The sequence below is a fragment of the Periophthalmus magnuspinnatus genome, chromosome 5, assembly GCF_009829125.3.
Source record: "Periophthalmus magnuspinnatus isolate fPerMag1 chromosome 5, fPerMag1.2.pri, whole genome shotgun sequence".
Taxonomy (NCBI): Eukaryota; Metazoa; Chordata; class Actinopteri; order Gobiiformes; family Gobiidae; genus Periophthalmus; species Periophthalmus magnuspinnatus.
In genome coordinates this window covers 21401839-21413603 of record NC_047130.1, presented here as the reverse complement: position 1 = coordinate 21413603, position 11765 = coordinate 21401839, and the positions used below count along the sequence as shown (strand labels likewise).

At 37.1% G+C, this 11765-nt stretch overlaps 1 protein-coding gene across 1 annotated transcript in view; it reads left to right on the top strand.

The window, feature by feature from the left end:
- Window positions 1-4405: 4405 nt before the first annotated feature.
- The window catches only part of col7a1 (collagen, type VII, alpha 1), a 166336-nt gene continuing 158976 nt past the window's right edge, over window positions 4406-11765 (top strand). The window contains exon 1 of the mRNA XM_055221855.1: window positions 4406-4686. The gene's annotated coding sequence lies outside the window, so the exon portion shown is untranslated. The remainder of the gene's footprint in view (window positions 4687-11765) is intronic.

Sequence of the window (11765 nt, the reverse complement as noted above, 5' to 3'; positions counted from 1 at the left end):
AAAGCATTTCATATCCACGCATCATATTTGCTTTGTCTAAAATAAAAGCTTTAATAACCTTCGCAAAAATGCTGTTAATGCTACGGTCCAGAGCCTAAAACTCTCCTTCATAAAGACGTGCCCACACCTGAGGATTGGCATTAGTTTGGTTCAAGTATTTTTTCTCTTCTGGGTAACTATTCTGCGTGAAGTAAGTAAGTAAAAGTACAAAAACAAGACTTAGGGTTAAAAATGCCAAATATCTGATCATTATTACTTTGAAGCGTTCCAGTTCTGAGTTATGATGGAGTTTTGAAATACAAAGAAACAAGCTGTCCTTTTTAAATCTCTGTGGGAACAATAAATATGAAAAAGGCAATTGGAAAAGGAGAGATTCAAGGACAGGCTGCAGATGGAGGTTTAGTCCTAACCATTCAGTAATCCAATTTAAGTGGAGCAGCTCTCTTATCCTGGTGATTATAATATAGTGTTATCTTTTATAACAATATTTATCATCTCTTCAACAGCACCGCATAGTCATTGAAAAAAATAATGGGTGAGTAATAACATGTCCAGCTGAAACAGGTGAAGAGAAAAAAGTGATAGAAAAGCAAACTGAATGGACCTGTTGACTGCAGTGCTGCTCTTTGGACAAGATATCTAGCCTTAAAGAAGATGTATTACCGTATGTGATTTTATATTAATTGACCAAGTTATAACCATGTTTCTTCCTTATGAGTTGACTAAAATTTGCATTTCAAATGACTCATGTCTGTCTGAGTAATCCTCTATTGTCCTGCATTTGAGGCTTGAATGCTCGGAAAATTCCTGTCTGTGTGTAATTGTAAAACTTTTTACGACTCAGCGACAGACTCAGCGCCCAAAATATCGTGCATTTGAATACTAACTATAAGACAAAGGGTTTGTGAAAACTAGGAACAAGTTAGATATTTATAAAGACCTACTTCCTCCTTGCGCTGTTTGAAAGTGAACTATCCCACCACTGTTAATTCTATGCACTTAAACCAATATCCATGTTTCTTGTTTTGTTAAGCCGCTTGTCTGGGTCTGAGAAGGCTCTATTGTGGAAATGTGTTTTTGATCACTGAGTTTGGTCATGGTTTCATTTGCATTGGCCCCTGCCTAACACATCTGCTGCACACTGCTCCTCTCAGTACACTGTTGGCCCATGTTTGACTTTAGACAAAAGACAAAATAAAGGTGAACAGTATCTACAAAGTACCTGTACATGCTCCAACCAGTGAGGGAAATTTGTTGTGAGGATACAGTTGAGTTTTAGTTTTTGAATCAGATAAACCAATGCCCGTAAGGGAGATTTCTACGAGATCTGAAGGAATTTTAGCCAAAGCATTCTGTCATTATTATAGATCGATCATTGAAACAGGAATGTGTCTATAGGTCCTGAGCAATGAAGGGACTGCTTTATCTCATGAGTAATATTACTTTAGCAACTCCAACTTCATTTTAAAAAGAAATTTGTAGAAATTTGTAGATTGAACTCAGGGGTCTGTGACATGCACCTGGTGCCTAATTCAACCTCTGTGTGCCCGTGTTTCATTCCCAGTGTGTTATCAGAGCAATAAATCTCAAAGTCTTTTTAAAGGGCCCATATTACGCTTATTTCTGATCTATGTTATAATGTTGTTGCTGCATCAAAAACATACCCGGAAATGTGTTTTGTTTCATTCATACCTGTTGAGTACACATACATATTTAGGCTGTGTTCCTCCCTTAAAGAGAAAACACTCTGTTCCAGCTTGTGATGACATGAGGTAATACAGGAAGTGCCCCACTGTGTTTTTAAACTCCATACACTTTCACTAGAATCATTTGGATGATTTCAGCCCTGGAATTGACAGTCTCTACAAAATGCAAAAGGTAGCTGTTAACATGAGTACCACTTCATCACGTCACAAGGTGGAACAGAGCGTTTGGAGCCAGGTATGTTTTTGATACAGTAACAGCAGTATAACATGGCTTAAAGAAAAGAAGAATATTATCCATAATATAGGACCTTTAAACTGACCCATGAAGCTAAAGAGGTGGCTGTAATTGCATTACATTATACCTTACCATACCATTTATATATATATATATATATATATATATATATATATATATATATATATATATATATATATATATATATATATATATATATATATATATATATATATATATATATATATTTAAAACTTACTTGCATGTTCCATTTGAATATTTGAATATTAAACACATTTACGTTAAGAAACTGTAGTTATTCTGTATATATTATACTTCTATTATGTGCCTTGTTGGGATGCAATTATAAATGTGAAGTTATTAAGTCTTGTCTAAAGTTTAATGTGATAAAGAAAGAAAACACCTTCACGCAAAATCCTCAATTTCAATTCATCATGCATTGTTAAAAGGGAAAGGGTTGTGTTGAATGTAATGTGCTTGATTCTCACCTGCTGCGCAGTCCACACCACTCATGGGCCCCATCTGACAAACTGGGGCTGACAGCTTTATGTGCCTGACCTGGCCGAAGGGCAACAATAAAGAGCGACAAAGAATGTGCACATCATTCATATTCAATACAATTCATAAAAAACTACATTCCAAAAATAAAAGTACAAAATCGCAAATTAGTTTAATATATTTATAGTAGAAATGTGTACTATATAACTTGTAGTAGGCTATGTCACCTGCTTGCATTGCCTGTGATGTTCCACAAATTTAAAATTAAACACATCTATCTTCATAGAGACATGCAGGGGAGCCATCAGGCCAAGTTACATATCACTGCATTTGTCTCCAGTAGGTTAGACTACTGTAACGTCTTGCTCACTGGCCTCTCCAAACGAGCTTTAAAACAGCTGCAGTACATCCAGAACACTGCTGTTCGGGTCCTGACTAGAACCAGGAAGTACAAGCACATGCGTCCTGTGCTCAGGTCTCTGGCTCCTGTAGCTCAGAGAATAGACTTTAAAGCAGCTCTGTGTGAACAAGTCTCTCCATGGACCAGCACCAAAGAACATCTCCCACATGTTAAAGCCACATGAACCATCTCACACTCTGAGAACTTCAGGGACCGACCTCCTGCTGGTGCCCAGAGTCAGAACTAAACATGGAGAATGAGCGTTTCAGTTTTATGCAGCTAAAATCTGAAACAGTCTTCCTGAAGATGTGAGACAGGCCTCTACTTTGACAATGTTTAAATCCAGGCTCAAAACGGTTCTGTTTATCTGTGCATACGACTGAAAGGTTTTTATTCAGCACTCTTCTCTTTAATGTTAATTTTATGATGATTTTTATGTCTGGATTTGTTTGCATTGTGATTTCTCTCTTATTCCGCAAAAGCACTTTGAATTACTTTGTGTACAAATAGTGCTATACACATAAACTTGCCTTACATGTCACATCTGTGGAGAGGTGACCCCACTTACACTAAGAATGTTTTTCAGTGTATTTTTGAGCAATAAAAACACCACAACTGAATACAAGGCTGCCATATGCTGTGACAAAGCAATAAGGTCTCCAAGTAGACAGAATAAGCATCAGAAATGTTACATAATGTGGCTTTAAACCATTGGTTGGTTAGACATGGATTAGAAAATGCAAAATCTACCAGCATTTAACAAGTGGAATCTAGTATCAATATCAAATCCTGATCATTCTCATAGAGGGACAATTGCTTTAGATTTCCAGCAATTAGCCTATACCAAAGGTGCCCAAACTTTTTTTTTATCGAGGGCCACATCTCAAAATATATTTGAAGCGGAGGGCCACAGACCAGTGATCAATGCAGCACGGTGCTTTAAACGCAGCTTTGATGGAGCCACTGTGTGTTAATAAGGCTTGAAACACATTCATTTTAGGTTTCTATCACAATGCAATGTGATGTTTGAGGTTATAGTGGTAGAAATAGTTTAATTTGCGGTTAAAAGTACTGCTTATGATCAATTGGGCCAGTTCAGCAGGAGGCTTGAGGGCCGATAAAAATTGGTCTGAGGGCCGCATTTGGCCCCCGGGCCTTAGTTTGGACACCCCTGGCCTATACCAACATAAGACACAGTGCGCCTTTAAGTCCTATGGTTAGCTAAGGCTTAGTAACAGACAAAATATGGCAACATTTAGCTAATTGTCTAAAGGTTAACAACTTGATATCATGCCCTGATCACTCTCATAAACTTAATCTCTTTTCTTAACACTTAACTAGACCAATTTAACCCAGTTTTTGTGCCTGTACACGCCCACATGAAGTATTATTAGCCTAAAGCTAGCATGAACCTGATGCTACCTGAGGACGTTTACGCGCCGCACACATGTCTTCTTGCAGCGGGCAGGGCAGGAGCGGTGCACAGGGAGGGACAAGGCGAAAGAGAAGGAAAAAAATGAGAGAGGGAAAGTTTAGGACTCCCCTTTAGGCATCCGAGCAAGTCTGGACTGCTCACAGCTTGTGCCAAACCAACGCGCAACGCAGCCACGGGTAGAAAGTTTCATTTGTCTGCAGCTCTCCGAGGACTCAACTTGACGCACGGGGATTTTAGCTGAACAACGCGGCTGTTTAGGGAACTTTGGACACCTGCGAGTTGGGGATTTGGGGTGGGAAACAGGCAAAAGAAACACATCTACAACCTGCAGGTGGAGAGCGGAATGGATACGTTAGTTTAGGACCCCGGCCGTGCCAAGACAAGTGCCCAGGTAAGAGCGCACATCCTCGGACACAAGAGACACCGGGAGGTCGGTCTGGATTAGCTGATTTAGGATGAATTTAAAATGAACCGAGAATGTACCCACTGGATGCAAGCTGCGTGCATGAAACAAGACTGGACATAATGGTTGTAAAGTTTTATTGCAGCATGGTAACGCATAGGGGTTATTGCATATGGATCGATTATAAAAATGCGTAAAATCTAAAGTTTAGAGCCAAATATGAAACCGCTCCTAACACTATGCCTGCAGCCTTTGAGCAAGACTAAACATAACCACTAAAACCACTTAATTTTCTCACTTAGGGCAATGACTTCTTTCTGCACAAGATCAGACATTCCTTGCAGCTATTAAAAATCATATAAAGATGCTATAAGGGCTGCATCTTGTTCTCAGAATCTACCTTTTTGGAAAACATGGGGTGCAAAGGATGATTAGGGAAGGGTGACCTTAAATTAACTCCTTGTAAGCACTTATTACGCCTGTATCATGATGCTGCACGCCTCCGCTTTGTGTCTGCACTGTTTTCAATTGTCTGTTCTGTAGGCATCTGGGAGTCTGCTGCTGTGGTTTTTGAACCCCACTAAATCAAAAAGGCCTTCATGAATATGTGCATTCTTCTCTAAAAGGTTGGTTTTAAGTCACGATAACACAGTTTGAAGTGCGATATATTGTTGTTGTAAATGTGCATTGTCAAAAATATGAGCTGCAATAAATACATAACAGACTGCAACATTTAAGTAGTTAGTTTGTGTCTATAATGAGTCTTAGAAGTTATTTATTCAGCCTTCTACAGCTCAAATCGTATTATAGTACAGAAAAATATTACAATTTTTCCCACTAGTAGAAAGAAAAAGTACCCACGATAAATATTGACCCCCGAAAATGATTGTTCCATCTCACATGTATTGAAAGATAAGTCGATATAATAATTTTTGTGACAGGCCTTGGTTGGTTCATTATTGTTTTTCCCATTGGATTTCGCCCATTCATTTTTGTCTATGGAATATAACTGTTGCAATCAGGAAATTAATGGGATATTTAGCACATTGACTGCTGTTAACCATGTGTTTTTTTCATTCACTGGATATTTCACATAGTTAGGAAAAACAAAAAACAAATCTGACACTATTTCATCTTGATTCATTTGAGTATGATCTGAAGGTCTGAAATCACCACCTGGACAGTAACTAAAGTAAATCAATTATTTCTAAATTAAACATGCACTATAAAGCTTTTGTGGTGAAGGGTCCGCCACCTTATTTTTGCCTAGAATGTTTCACAGTATGCCATTAAACTAATCTATCTCCATCGAGACAAGCAAATGACACCAGTCCGAGTTACATTTCCGCTCAAAGTAAGAATGTGTGTGTTTCAAGGTATTTTTTAGCAATTAAAACATCTATAGGATAAATGTGAAATGTATGAGTTTAATGCATACTGTGGAACATTCCAGGTAAAGCAGTAACATCTACATGGAGACAATCCCTTATAAGAAAAGGTATAGTGCATCTTTAAGTCACATTTTTCTTTGAACTCAGCACAACACAATTGGGATTTGGCTTGTCTCCCATGTCTGTCTCACCGTCTAAAAGTGCTGCACACAGACTCACTATATGCATTTAACTACAGATAGACTGATATATCGAATGGCCAATATATGAGGCAGATATTTGGACTTTTTAGCATATCAGCACAGGCTAACATTTTGTTTTGGTCAATCTAGTGCCTAAAAAAACACACAAAACTTTATATTAACACTTTAATACGAAGCAATAACTGCACAAAATGTGACTACACAGCTCTGTTAAAGGTTAGAGGTAAAAAAAAGGACTTGGGGGGAGTTTGTTGTTAATTAAATGTATATAATTTGGTGGTTCAAATGTGAACTTCGAACCAAATCCTATTATTAAAACAATAATCGCAAATCTAATTGCAATGCTTTTCAGAAAAATTGCAATTAGATGTTTTTCCTGCAGCCCTAAATACTGAAATGGTATCGTACTGAAAAAGTCACATAAAAATGACAGAACTGAATCTCCTCTGAATTGGGCTGAAACAAGTTAATCAATTAATCACAGCTAATCAATTAGTCAGCTCATTTAGTAATCAATGACTCATTTTCTGAGGTGTTCACAGATTATAAAAATGCCATGAGCTTAGAGAAGAGGTTTTATATCTCACACAGAGCAGTATACTTACCCCAGAATTAGGCCTGTCACTATAATTACTATATCGACTTATCTCTCAATACATGAAAGCTGGAACAATATTTTTTTGGGCTCAATGTTTAAAGTGTGTATTTTATTTTTTATTTTTTGCACTACTGGGGAGTTTTTGGTTATTTTCTGGCTATATGATAAGATTTAAGCCCTAAAAGATTGAATGAATAACTTCTATGACTCATTACAAATGCAAACTAAAGTATGAAAGTGTTTCATTTTGCTGTTTATTTATTGCAGATCATGATTTTGTAACAATATTGTACATTTAGAATAGTTTTTGTGGTTTAAATTAGCTCTGGGGTTATTATGTCAGAAGCATAAATTAGTTTCAATATTATTGTTTAGTGTCTATATTGACTTCAGGGATATGTTGAACTTCAAAACTTGTTATCATGACAGGCCTGCCCAAAATGACACAGTTATGTGTATAATCTGTGTAAACCACATTGTCAACGTACTTTAGGTCCAGGAAGATGTTTTCTAGCGGCATCACTTTATCTTCATCTTGATAAAATGTATTAAAGCTAGCATATTAACAGGCCTTTTTTGCCAAATTAATCAACTGCCAAAATAATCGTTAGTTGCAACTTCTGCATAGTTCAAGACTTAAGGTTTTGACTTGATAAGGCCTATGATGCTAAAGGAACTAATGTTATTTGTGTTGAAAATTACAGTCCATTGTATAAAAATAGTGCTTTTTTAATATGGTTGCGGTATCAAATATATATTAAGACATTTCCTCATTGAAATCAAGTTTGAATTTTAGACTTAATAATTATAAATTAACAAAAAATTCAATAAGAAGTTAGAATAAGTTACAACAAAGGCTTATCCATTTCTTAGGAAAAAACTATAGATTGTATATATAAATGTATATAGCTAACATGCTAGCCGCTGCGTTCCAAATAGGAAGTCTGTGTAATCCCTCAGTCGTCCAGGTCTGATCCATAGTAAAAGCTAAAAGTTATATCTGTCAACTGGACGAGAGTGAAGACTGCTCATCTGCTGCTTCTTCAGTTCCCTTACAACTTTTTGTTTGGTTGACAGATTTAACTTTTAGCTGATCATTGGCACACTTCTGGCTTCATCAAGTCTGGCTCCAATTCACTTTGCATTGAAAAATTGTTACCTGTCCATCTGTAATTGCTGCATTGAGCCTCATCATTTTGGTCTTAAAATGTTTGTGTTAATATGATCCTTGTGTTTTTATTTAGCTATTTTATCTGTGATTTAAGACATGAACATTAATAACAGACAAATCAGGCACCTTCTTTCCCGGTGGTTGCTCCCGCTTGTCTTAGCAGGTTTGATTGACAGCGTTGTTAAGTGCCCGTGCTTCAAATTCACCCTATAACTGTTAGCCTCGATAAGCTTCATTTGACTGGAGCTGAACAGGTCACACTCACTTAGTCCACTTCTTTATAGTCTATAGATAAAACCTAAACTCAAAGTGGACATGCAGACTGCAGATACTCCAGGTTGGCTTTAGCACAGAAAAACTAAACTGCGCATTTGCAGGTATAGCTCTTCCCATACTGTGTTCTTATCTAAATCTGATACACTGTTAAAAATAGCTCCTGCATTGTGTAGACATCCCATCTTTTTCTAATACTCGTTTTTTTATTGTGTTTCACTTGCATATCCTCCTCATTCATGTATTTGATTAAACCCTGACTCATAAAGCTGTACTTTCCTGTTACTGTAAATGGGAAGATGAGTTTGAACTGGTTCAACTCAAACCAAAGCACTCAAGTTTGAAACTGTTTGTGTTTGTTGTCCTATTAAGTATCAGCACAGATGGGAGATGTTAGGACTTGACCTTAGGCTGGAATTCAAAGGTCACAGCATCACTCTTGTCTTGTTTTGACTGAAGTTATTTTGAAAGCCAACATTTATAATACCTCAACATCTGACTGATTAAGTTAGGTCTTGCAGTATATTTTTCTGTCCTCTGTTATACTTACTTGAGAAATTCTGTCTTGTGGAGTAGTGTGTAAGTGTTCAGGACCACTAGTGTATCCTCCAGATCCTGAACCAGGTCAAGTGTAGCTGTAGGATTGAACTCCAGACAGTCCAGAGTCATGGATTTTTAAGAGAGGTCAAGGTTGTTTTTGCAAAGGCATCATCTGGATCCAACAAATTTTACATAGTTCAGCACATTTGTGAAATCGCTGCAACTTGACCTGTCATAACAACACATTTTGAGGGGTGATATATTGCTCTAAAATATCACAATAAATTATAATATTGAAGCTACTTCATGCCATGTTGTCACAATTATAAAATACAAATATTTAAAGCTCAATTTTGACTCCAAAGAATAGGCTTAGTACTTGATGTGTATACCAATATGACAACACAAGCTGTTTTTTTAGACAATAGAATGTGATTTTCCATGTGCTTCAGATAAAGATTATATTAAAGATCATTTAAAACTATATATTGTACTGTTTATGCAATTCTTTTTCAGTATCAATACTCGCAAATGAGTGTCTAGTTTTATTTATAGTTTAAATGTCCTATGTTACACACAATTGAGTCTTGTGAACTTTAAGCCATGTTATAATGTTGTTCGCTTATCAGAATGTAGTCTGTCTACATCTCCTTCCACCTTGTGATGTCATGTAGTGGTAGCTTTCAAGTTAACAGCTATCTTTTACTATTTCCTCATCAAAAACATACCTGGAGTTGTGTTTTGTTTCATTCACACACACAAACCCTGCATATTTAGACTGAGTTCTTCTCTCAAACGGAAAACACTCTGTTCCACCTTGTGATGTCATTTGGTAATACAGGAAGTGTTCCACTGTGTTTTTAAACTCCATACACCTTCACTAGAATCATGTGGATAATTTCAGTCCTAGAATTGCTCTTTACTGGTTAAAGTTAACTTGAAAACTACCCCTTCATGACATCACAAAGTGGAACAGAGCATTTTGAACTTTGGAGATGTAGACAGACTAATAATATCGGGTTACTGAAACATGTGTAAATGAAACAAAACACAACTTCAGGTATGTTTTTGAGGAGGTACTACATTCTAACATGACTTAAATCTCACAAGAGCCCATTTTATGTAATATAGGATCTTTAAGGTTTCACCACTTTCCCACAGTGCGGCTTTAGACCATGATCCAGTGTGTGAGAATCATTAGCTGACGCTGCTCTTCTGACCTGCAGTTGTCCTCAGATTTGTCCCATTACAGTGGCCCAGCTCCCGTTGCCCCCCTGGGAGAAAGGCATTTGAACACAGCAAAACAGCCCTCACCATCCTCTTTCTGTCAACTTTTATTTTGCACCAAAGAACTGTTTTTATTGTTGTTTTAGTGATGTACTTTCCATTTCTTTCACTCTTATTGTCCAGTGGATTGGCTGCAGTTTTGTAAGGATACTCTGGTTGTCATAGTTACACTGTTTAAGTAGTTTAGCCTCTCTGGTGATTAGGATTAGACTGTACACACTGTATATTCATGGGATCCAGCTTCTTGTTATATCTTGACATTTTAGGGCAGATGAACATTCAAAAGATATAATATAGTATAGTTTTGAATTGTATTGGAGTAGTGTATATTCTCAATCTCAGGCAATAGTGCATTTGTAAGCTGGTGTAATATTGTGATGAAAATATAAGTCTATCATATGTTATTATACCTTATTCGGCCCCGCCCACTTTTTCCTCTAAATACTTCTCTCTGGTGGCTCTTCCAGTTAATAGGGAATCCCATTCTTTTCAATGGCAAATTCGGGAAAAGATCGGACTCAAAAATATTATATAAAATTGTGCTGATTTTTGTAAAATGCTTTATGTTCATTTGCACCAACAAGTCAACACCTCACTGATTCTCTGGCTCGGTAGTCCGAATTGAACTTATTTGCTGTCATATTTGCAGCCCCATACAAAATAATACAACCTAAATGACAATGGCGTCGCTCACGGCAACCTCCAGAATAAGATGAATAAAGCTTTGTCCTTAGTAACGAGGTTGAAATTGAGGTTGAAATTTTTGTACGGACAGAACGGGAACACACCTCTGGGAGTCGAGCCCAACTTTCTTGCTGTGGTTTGCAACTCTGTATCTCCAAAGCCATCACAACCCCCAGGCTGATCAACAGTCAATATTTATGTATCTATTGGGGAAATCCTACTGTACTTAAGATAAGGTAACTGGAACGGTTCAATTACAGCGTTGTGCCTTGCGTAAATGCAAAAAATCCCTGTTACCATTTCAAATATTTAAGCCCTACATGTGTAACTAATTAGTCTGTTCTCAGGAGCTTCTAGTTTTAGCTTCAGCTGGCTTTTTAAATGTCTCTAATCAGCAGTTACTCTAATTATCATGTGTGAAATTAGTTTAACGAGTGTGGCTGCAGGCTGAGGCTGTACACCTGCCCAAACCGGGAATATACAACTCGAGTACAGTGCAAAACAAAAATATCTTCAACAGTTGTGTGCTAATGCGGCTCTTTGGGAGTTAAAATGCACGTCACGTCCTTATATGGTGGTGGAAGTCTTAAAGGGAAAGTCTTTTTACATTTGGGACGCATTAAAAGTTGGAGTTGCCTGTTTTGTGGTTTCTTTTCATGTGGGGTTAAAATATGATCCATTTTAATCACTTATTACCAAACAGCAGTGTGAAAAGAGGGCTACATGTTAAGAAACCAAAACTCAACTCAAACACGGACGACTATTTTTAATTGTACTGCTATTATTATTACTGTTGCTGTTTCTATTACAGTGCAGTTCAAGAGATTCTTTAAAACATGGATTGAAGCATATGAGTAGTTGTATTTAATTATTAAACTTGTGTGGTGGCTCTTCAGTATAAATCTCATATCATGTGTCCT